The sequence below is a fragment of the Natrix helvetica genome (genome assembly GCF_964273705.1).
Source record: "Natrix helvetica genome assembly, chromosome: 3".
NCBI lineage: Eukaryota > Metazoa > Chordata > Lepidosauria > Squamata > Natricidae > Natrix > Natrix helvetica.
In genome coordinates this window covers 133,726,594-133,736,956 of record NC_138549.1, presented here as the reverse complement: position 1 = coordinate 133,736,956, position 10,363 = coordinate 133,726,594, and positions in this window count along the sequence as shown.

Below are 10,363 nucleotides of genomic sequence, written 5' to 3'. Positions count from 1 at the left end.
CTGCGGATGCAATGAGAGTGGCACAATATTGACGTTTGGCCACTCTCAATGCCACAAGGTACGTCCTTAAATGGGCTCGTGCCTGTGTTCGATCAAATTCGGAACGGGAGGATCTCCAACGACTCTCTAGACGTCTCTTGCGGCATTTCATCACCCTTAGCTCCTCGGTAAACCAAGGGGCCAGGGTGGATCGTTGCCGCCGGAGAGGCCGCAAAGGCGCCACCCGGTTCAGGGCCCCGGTAGTCGCATTATTCCATGTGACCACCAGGTCCTCTACCCGGGGGCGGGTCAGGGTTACAGGAGGTGGCCCAAGCTCCGTCTGGAACCTATCTGGTTCCATCAGGCGCCTGGGGCGGAACCATCTAGTGCTTTCCAGTTCCGCCTCCCCGCAGCGGGAGGTAGCATCAGGGAAGTCAAGACGAAGGAGTGAGTGATCTCACCATGACAGGGGAGTGATGGTTAAGTCCCCTCCTCCCAGATCACTCAACCACTGGCCAGAGACAAAGACAAGGTCCAGGGTGTGTCCTCCCTCGTGTGTCGGGCCCTGAATCAATTGAGTCAGGTCCATGGCTGTCATGGAAGCCATGAACTCCCGAACCCCCTCTGTTGCTTCTCCCATCGATGGCAGGTTGAAATCCCCCATCAATAAAAGTTTGGGGGTCTCAACCGCCACCGATGCGATCAGCTCGAGGAGTTCAGGCAGGGCCGCTGATGTATAGCGAGGAGCCAGGTATACTATCAGCAGGCCCAACTGTCTCCCAGGGCCCCATTTCACAACAAGGGATTCACATCCGGACGTCTGTGGCACAGTAGACTCCCTCAGCTCTAAGTCCTCCCGAATAATTGCTGCTACCCCACCGCCCCTTCCCTGGGCCCGAGGCTGGTGAAATGCTCGGTAGCCTGGTGGGCACATTTCCACGAGGGGAAGACCTCCCTCGTGGCCCAACCAGGTCTCCGTTATTCCCGCGAGGTCCGGCTCCCCCTCTAAAATTAGATCGTAAATGAGGGGGGCCTTGTTAACAACGGACCTCGCATTGCATAACAACAGCCTCAGGCCCTGGGTCTGTAACTCTTGACCACCTAGAACGCGGGGTTGGTACAAGCGACCGGGTGTAACCAGCATCCACGGTCTCCCAACCGACTGTAAGTTCTTAATCTGTCCTCGCATCTGCCCCTCCCTGCCAACCTCACAGTCTGAAAGCATGTTACATGCAAGTGGATAAATAACTATCACTTACATAGCGCAAAACAGTTCTTCAAGCAGCAGTACGAATTCAACCAGTGCTGGACCTGCCTGAATACAATGTCCAAATGTGAGGTGACATTGTTTTTTATATATATATTTATTATTTTTACATTTAAAACAATGCAATGCCGCGGAGTCGGAGTGATCATATATTCACATTATGTACAGCTAGTTTCAACCATTAACAGTTAATCTACTTAATACATTGTCTGTCCTTCTGTTTGATCACAATATATACATTTGTTCCAGTCTTGTCATCTTAACTTATACCAATCATAAAATCTATTCCATACCTCAAAATATTCTGATTCCCCTTTATTTTTAAGTTCCAAAGTGAGCCTATCTGCTTCTGCACAGGCCAACACTTTTCTGATTATATCTAGCTCTGATGGTGTATTTTTTTTTCAATGCTGTGAATAGGTTATGCGCGCTGCAGTTAGTATATGTATGATTAGATACAGTGTATCTTTCTTAAACCCCTCCGGTATTATGCCTAGGAGAAAGGTTTCTGGTTTAAACATAATTTGTTCTCCCACCATTTGTTCTAACCATGATTGAATCATTTTCCAATATTTTTTGCCTCATTGCACGTCCACCACATATGATAGAAAGTGCCTGGTGTTTTTTTTACACTTCCAACAATTTGGGGCCAGATTTTTAAACATTTTAGAAAGCCGTGCTGGCAGGAGATGCCATCTGTAGAACATCTTGTAAAGATTTTCTTTATACGCCATAGCCAATGTTAATTTCTGATTAAGTATCCAAAGTTTTTCCCACTTAGCCAATTCCACATTGTAACCGAAATTTTTCGCCCAGGCGACCATGGTTTCTTTGACATGTTCTTCCTCTAGTTTATATTCCAACAAAAATCTATATAGCACTTTGATCAGTCTGTTTTCTGTCTGTATCAACAGTTTATCTAATATTGTGTAGTCTTTGGCAATACCTTCGTTCTTCCTATCCTGTGCATACCTTGATTGTATCTGTAAATAAGACCACCATTCTATTTGTATTCCTTGTGATGTCAATTCTGATCTAGTTTTGATCTCCCCCTGCCTGTTCAATAGCTCTTTATATGTGACTATATTTTCCATGTTAATTAAATTTGGGTGTATGTATGCTTCCATCGTAGATAGCCAAATAGGTATTTTGGTATAGTGGTCATGTTTAATTTTGTTCCATATTATTAACAGAGATTGTCTAATGTAATGTCTACTAAAATATTTGTGTGCAGATCCTTTTTCATACCAAAGGAAGGCATGCCAGCCTGCTTGGAGGTCATGACCTTCCAATTTGAGTAATCTTTTATTTCTCAGCATTATCCATTCCCTTAGCCATGTTAATATGGCCGCAGTGTAATAGAGTTCCCAATCTGGTACGCCAAATCCTACCTTTTCCTTAGTGTCTTGCATAGCCTTAAGTTTTATTCTTGGTTTTCTTCCCTGCCAGATAAATTTCGAAACCAATTGATTAAAATCTTTGAAGACACCTTTTTCTAATTTAATGGGTATATTCTGAAATAAGAAAAGGAATTTTGGTAATATATTCATTTTTATAACTGCGATCCTGCCCATCAGGGACAGTTGTAGGTTTTTCCATCTTTCTAGATCCTTCTTAGTTTTATTAATCAGATTGGTATAATTGTCTTCTTTGATGGTCACACACCCAAATGTGAGGTGACATTGGTGGTGGGAAAAGCCCTAGATGACACTGCAGAATGTTGTCAGGTTTTCTGAATGTGGAGCTAATTCTCCCCCTGGATGCACTCTGCATAGTGCCCAAATGTGAACTAAAGGGACTAGCAATCAGCAGCAACCAAACAACTATTTTGTATTGACATTATAATCTCCTGGCCAATGTAGTATTGTCATATGATAAATAAATGAATCTTATTGTATTACAGTCTCAAGATAGATTGTAAACTGAATACAGAATTAGTGGTACAAAGGGACAAAGATAGTTATTGTTTTCTTCTTATTGGTTTCCAGAGGATAACCATTATAGGAGGAGACTTTTATTAAATCATCAGTAGATAAACATCGAAAGGAGTCTGGCAGTATCATTTCAGACTAACAAATGTTATGAAAAAGTATACATTCTTGTGATTTACAGTTCACCATGAGTTTCTAATACAGTAGGTAAACTGGAATAAAGTGGGGAAAAGGAGGGGTTATGCAGATACAATAAAGAGTATTTGTGAGGCAGATTAGAATACTTTATTGATTAGCCACTATCATATACTAAAAATACAGTTTGATCATTCTATTAGTCATCTTTCATCCCCTTTCAAACCACTCAACTCTTGATGTTATCTTGTCAGATCTCAAACATTTTTCGGGCCAATAAGAATATATGAATACATAGCAATTATTCAAGAATCATATTAACTAACCTGTTGATCCAAATGTGACCATAATGGAAGATAAGAAGTCAAACCGCAAGTTACTATACCATCTGACTACCCGAGTATCAACTGACTATCCTGTTTTCTGAAATGATTATTCACCACAGAAGGCAAATTATATTGCAGTAGAAAACCAACTAAAGCAGAAAAATAAGTCTGCATTCACTGCTGTGACTGATACTCTATTAGGATGATTATAACAAAAGCTCATTAGTACTTAAGGCCATTTTAAACTCTTTTAATCTGCCCATATTTGTCCATGCTTAGTAGTACTTTTGTGATTTTATATTATGAATCCCTAGCATGGGATATTGAGAAGCAACAGAAACAGAGGACAAGGCATTTCTTGCTGTGCTTCAGTCATTTAATGGCGTTTGGCTCTCCTTAAACTGATAGGCATCATTCGCCAGAACTATTTATCAGTAACCATTTCTCTCTTGCAAGTCCATGCCTGTGTCATCAGGAGTCTGATTAAATGATTACGTTTTATGTCATTATTAGAGTTTTGAGGGGAACAGTCTAGTTCTACTTGATCTGGTATTGAATTATTTGTTCTTGCAGTGCAAGATATTCTCAAACATGCTGTTTCAAAATCAACTATGTGAAACAAGATTCCACATGCTCAACATGTAGTGTTGCATCACTGCTATGTAAGTTTGGATGTTAATGATTAGTTCTCAGGAAGACAAAATAGCTTCTCTATAGTTACTCTGAAATAACACTATCATGATCCTAATTACGATTAAGGACTCTTTACAGGGATAACAGGGGATATCTATTATTTTACTTTTATGGCATTTTGGAATCATAACAACCAAATGTCTCTTTATCATTTCAGAGATGCCTGCTTGAATGCGAGTATTCTTAAAAACAACAACACAACAGAACAACAGTGTCTATGCCAATGCTATTCTAGGTATAAAATCATAAGTGACATGGAACTCCGGAATCATCTAATTTAATTGCTTACTAATATAAGTAAACCACTTATTACTAATAGATGGACATCAGCTTCTGTTTAAAACATGAACAAAAGAAATTCCACTAACTTTAGAGGAAATATTGATGTAAGCCCCCTAGAGTTGCCTCTAGGCAGGATGAAAAGTAAGTAAGTAATTAATTTCCACTGATCAACATTGTACATATTTTTTTCTTGACAAAAAAATCAAAGAAATCACATTATCATTCACTTTTATTGCATAGATTTATTAAACTAACCTATTATAGCATGTTAAATGTTCGTACAGGATAAGGAAACAATAGCACAAATTATCTTGGGGAACAATATCCAGTCATCAGCTATCCTAGGCAAGACATACTTTTAATACATACTATCCTAATATGTATTACTAGCAAACATGACCACAAAGATTTTCCCTGTTAAGAATTCTGGGATGATTTAACAACACTGATTACTCATTTTCTTTTAGACTATTTATAAAGCATGTTCTCACATGTTGACTATTTTAAAGAAAGAAAGAAATTCAGAAAATGCCAGCAACAGGATGGGATCAGATCTTTGTTGGCTATAAAAAAAAGTAAAAGAAAAGGGAAAAGGTCTCACTGAGATTTCCCATTTGGCATAATATCATCTACTACAACTTAAGAATCTAATACAGAGGGTGGAATGCAAAATTTCATTATGCTACTGTTTAATGATCACTTATGAGTTCCTTCAGATACAAAACTATCATTAATATAGTCAATTTTGTGTTAAGATTTGCTCTAGAAAATATATTTAGCACTGGTATACAGTACTATCTTAATTCAAAAAAACATACAAGAGCTCAAGGTATAAGATAATTAGTATTTCTGGCTAAACACTAGCTCTCCCTTGCTTGACGTGAGACATGTTATGAACCACTTTTTTCCTGCATGTCCTCATTATACTGGCCAAGAGAATCCACCAACTGCTTTCCTTAAATTGGACCATTATAAATAAGGATTATTAGTCTTGTATTATGGCACTATAGAAATCAGCTATGAAGAAGAGCCCACAAACGAAAACACAATTCATGCTTTAAAATCTTCTGGAAGTCTGTGTAATTAATTTTGCATTGGTAGCTTAATAAGACTTACATTCATTATTTCATAATTCAACTCTGAAGTATATGCCTTTCAGTGATAAAATAATAGCAGTATGATAGGAACATTTGTTTAAAAATCTAGCAAAAGCCAAATAAAACACATTTCCCCTTTATTACTTATTAAGAAATTATGAAGATGAATAGAATAACAAAATAACAGAGGTGGAAGGTACCTTGGATATCTTCTAGTCCAACCCCCTGCTCAAGCAGGAAACTAGGTACCATTTCAGACAAATGGTTATCCAACCTCTTCTTAAAAACTTCCAGTGTTAGAGCATTTACAACTTATGGAGGCAAGTTGTTCTACTGCTTAATTGTTCTAATTGTCAGAAAAATTCTCCTCGGTTCTAGATTGGTTCTCTCCTTGATTAGTTTCCATCCATTACTTCTTGTCTTGCCTTCAGGTGCTTTGGAGGACATGCTGACCCCCTCTTCTTTGTAGCAGCCCCTAGATATTGGGACACTGCTATCATGTCACTCCTAGTCCTTTTCATGAAACTAGACATACCCATTTCCTGCCTCCGTTCTTCATATGTTTTAGCCTCCAGTCCCCTAAGCATCTTTGTTGCTCTTATCTGCATTCTTTCTAGAGTCTCAACATCTTTTTTATATTGTGGCAGCCAAAACTGGATGCAGTATTCCAAGTCTGGTCTTACCAAGGCATCATAACACTTCAAAACATTGCCACAGAAACTTCCCAAAATTAGAAACATCGAAAATACCTGATAGATTACATTCTATATTGGTGTTTTTAAGATATATAGACTTCAATTCCCAGAATTCCTCAACAAGCATGTTTACCAGTCCACACATCTTAATGAAAATCACTGTTCTATATGGATAGAAAGGAACCTTCTCTTTATTCTGATTTATAGGTATAAAATAACAGTGTTTAATTTGCTCTCTCGAAACCAAGTGTCATTACTGAGTCATCAGATCCTTAACTTAGGAGACAATGAAAGTGAGGAATTATACCAAATATGTTTTGAAAGTTGTATACTTATAGTTAAGATGAATACTTCACCTAAAATGTTGTTTTTATTCCAGATGTTACCAATACAGATGACAGATATTCCATTTAAGCAATGGCAAAAAGATATGGCAAGGGAAAAAAATGAGAGTTAAGTAGAACTTTTTGCAGGATGCTAAAGAGAGAAAGAGTTACCAGACTTAAAATTATATTTTGTTTTCTGCCTGGTTTGGATGAAAGAATAGAATACTTTGGAGAACAAGAGGCTAACAGATTTGGAGGGCCATGATTTGAGTGGCATGCATATTTGTGATATGATAAAGCTAAAGTGAATGCAGTTTTTAAAAATCTTTTTTTTAGCCATGCCATTCTAAGACTTTGGATTAAATATAAAACAGGGCTTTCTTAAGTTTCTTGAAGTTGAAAGAAGAATTAAAGTTGGAAGGGCATATGTGTTGTTGGTTCACATTTTTACAATTAAAAGGTTTAACTTACCAGTAGCTAAGAAAAGCCACAGTTTTGAGTATAATCAAATGAATTTGAAATTGCATTGTGTGCTAACGAAGAACATATTTTTGCTAAGATTTATTGCTAAAACTGAATTTGAAAAATGAACACATTAAAGACCAATGGGCAATGAATTTTGGTTATAATGGTCGACCAATGGAAAAGCATATGGACTAATTCACATTGAATTATAGTTTGAAAGAAAACTTTTATAAGGTGCTGTACTGTTGGTATTTAATGCCTATATAAAAAATGTATGCATTTCTTTTTCTAAGTTTTGCTTCTGTTAGGTGTATCTCTGTTGGGAGACAGAAAATAGTGCAGCGGAATGGACAGCTAGAGAGAAAAAACGATGCTGGTAGAAAAAACACATGAATAGAGTTTCAGACACCGCTAGTAAAAAAACAAGTAGCTTTACTACTAATAATTGCTTCACAAGCAGTGATAGTAGATATATGTCCAAACACAATTCAAAGAACAAACAATTGCTTGCAGTTCACGTTCCAGTCATCAAGTGAGCAAGTAATCAAGCATAGGACAAGCAGAGAGAGAGAGTGAGCTCTCCTGACTCCCTCTTATTGTAAAGTTAATTACAGCTGATAAGTACATTCACCCATTTAAAGCAACAACGACCATTTGTTATTGTATATAGATGTATGTTGCCTACTCAACACTAGGAGTATACTCCCAACAGTTTCTTCTACGTTTTATCTTATAAATGAAACATAATTTTTTTTTAAAAATGGACTTAGTGTGGTTAGCTAGAAGCCGTTCAATAGGAAACACTAGGGGAAAAAATTAGTAGGTAGGTAAGTCAATCACAAAGCTACTGTGTGGGAAGTGTGTGGCCTACCAAGAGACCCCTGTGGCAAGACCTCCAAGATATCCAGTGGCAATTGCCTACTGAAGTAGCCACAGTGGTGGGTGACCCACTGAAGAGGATCAGTGGCTAAACAGGCTGGTACTGGCTGGATTGGCTTCTCTAGGGAAGAACTCAAAATGAGCCCTGTATGTCCAGCCAGACTCAGAAGATATTTCACCAGTTTACAGTTAAATTTGAGGTATTCTTAGAGGCTATAGTAAATAAGTATAAAAGGAGAAGCCCGTGTAGCTTCAAACGCTTAAGAAGAGAGCTGGGAAAAAGAATTTCGATCAACCGTATTGCTAGTAGACTGACTGGTTGCCTTATTTGTCTGCGCTCTTTATCACCCTAACTCAAATCTATGAACATACAGAAATGACCAAAATGATATAAAATGCCATAAGGAAAAAGAAAACAGAAGAAAAGTTTAAAAGTAAGAGAGGTATGGTACTGCCAGGAAGAGTCAAACGAAAACAATATGTATTGTTTTCTCTTTTGACTCTTCCCACATATATCTAAGGGGCAAAGTTTGAGTAAGATGGCACAATACTGCTTTTGTCATTTTGCTTTGATTTGTGTAAATCCCTCTAAAAACTACACATCCAATGGAAAAGCTGTATTGGGGAAGAACCATATCATTAAATTTATTTTGCTAAGACTTGAACTTTTCACAATTGCTCTACTGCATACAGGCTTTGAATAGCACCCAACTCACTTTCCCAGTTTGAGATGATGAGAGAGTTGAAGCCGGCAATGACAGAAGCAGAGAGTCTGTAATTAGATAAGAACATTAAATAGGGCATGGGTTTCTCTACATTCACAGGGAACAAAGTCCTGACAAATAGGATATTACCACTCATATGACAGAATGAGAAAAAGGTATTTAAACCATTGGCTCCTACATATAGAAACCATCATTGTATAGTAGCTGACTTTCTTTATTCCTGGGGCATTTTGTATCTGGAATAAAAGAAACTTTGATTCTTTGTGTTGTTAGCTTTAGAACTAGGGGTTTGAGTTTCCAGAAATAGATTTATTGCTAAGACCTAGACCTAGATAAAATCCTAAGAGATTAATTTTCATAAATCCTGAAAAAGTCTATACAATAGATTTTGGAGCCCCATCAACAACAAAGATAATTCTCCTAATAAAAGGAACCAGGCACAGATCAATTTACTGCACATATTCATCAGCAATATGTCATAAAGGATATGCAGAGGGGAAGCCAAGCTGATATATCACATAATGGCCATCAATTAGTTAGAATGGTGAAACCTAGAGAAGATAATGAACCATTAAATAATTTTTTAAACAGTCTAGACAATTTAGAATATCAAATGTCATTTTCGAAAAGTTATTATCAAAAGACTAAAACGGGTATAGAAAAAGACAAAAGGTAGACAATTAAACAGTTAAGCATCTTTCCTAAAAAAAGTTTTTATTCAGAAAAAGACATATAGAAATTATTACAGATATTTTTGTTACCTGCATTACAAAATGCTTTCCCTATCTAAAAATTCTTCACTAGTAAGACACACTTTAGAAAAAAACTCTTACCTTTCTATAGTATTTTGGTTCCCATGCTTGATTTTAAGATGACCCTTTTTTATACAACTTTTTAAAATCTTTTGGTGAGGATGGGAAACATATTTGTGTTTGTTCTTTTATTCTTCATTTGCAAATGTCACATTATTTTTATTTATATATTTGAGTTAAATACGTAATCAATTGGTCTAATAACAATATAATCCAATAACAATAATTATTATTAACAAGATTGATACTAGAATTCAAGCTGCATTAAAATCAAGTTTAGGTACATTTTTTAGAATGTGCGGTCAAAAGATACAGGGATAGGAACTAGCTAAAGAAGTGACAAGGATATATACATGAAATTTCCAGGAACTGCATAAAATGTAACGTCTTTAAAAGTGACTTTCAAAAGAGCTGTAAGAAGGAGATATAGCATTTATTGATGTATATGAAACATTTTATACATGTTTTTAAAAAAGCATGGTGGCCTACAGTTAAAATCTTGTGAGTGAAACTTCTATATTCAAGAGCAGTGTATCCTGCCTAATTGTATTAACTGTCACCTGGAAGTATTAATTACAGGACATCTTGAGTACTGCCATATGACCATTGTAGGAAAACTATTTTTGTAAGCATCTGCTTCCAATAATCATACGACATTTACTTTCCAGGAAACTGAAATGGATTAAAGCAATGCCAAGTAAAAGTAGTAGCATCAGTTGACTCAAATAGTGTGTAGAACCTCCAAGGCAAA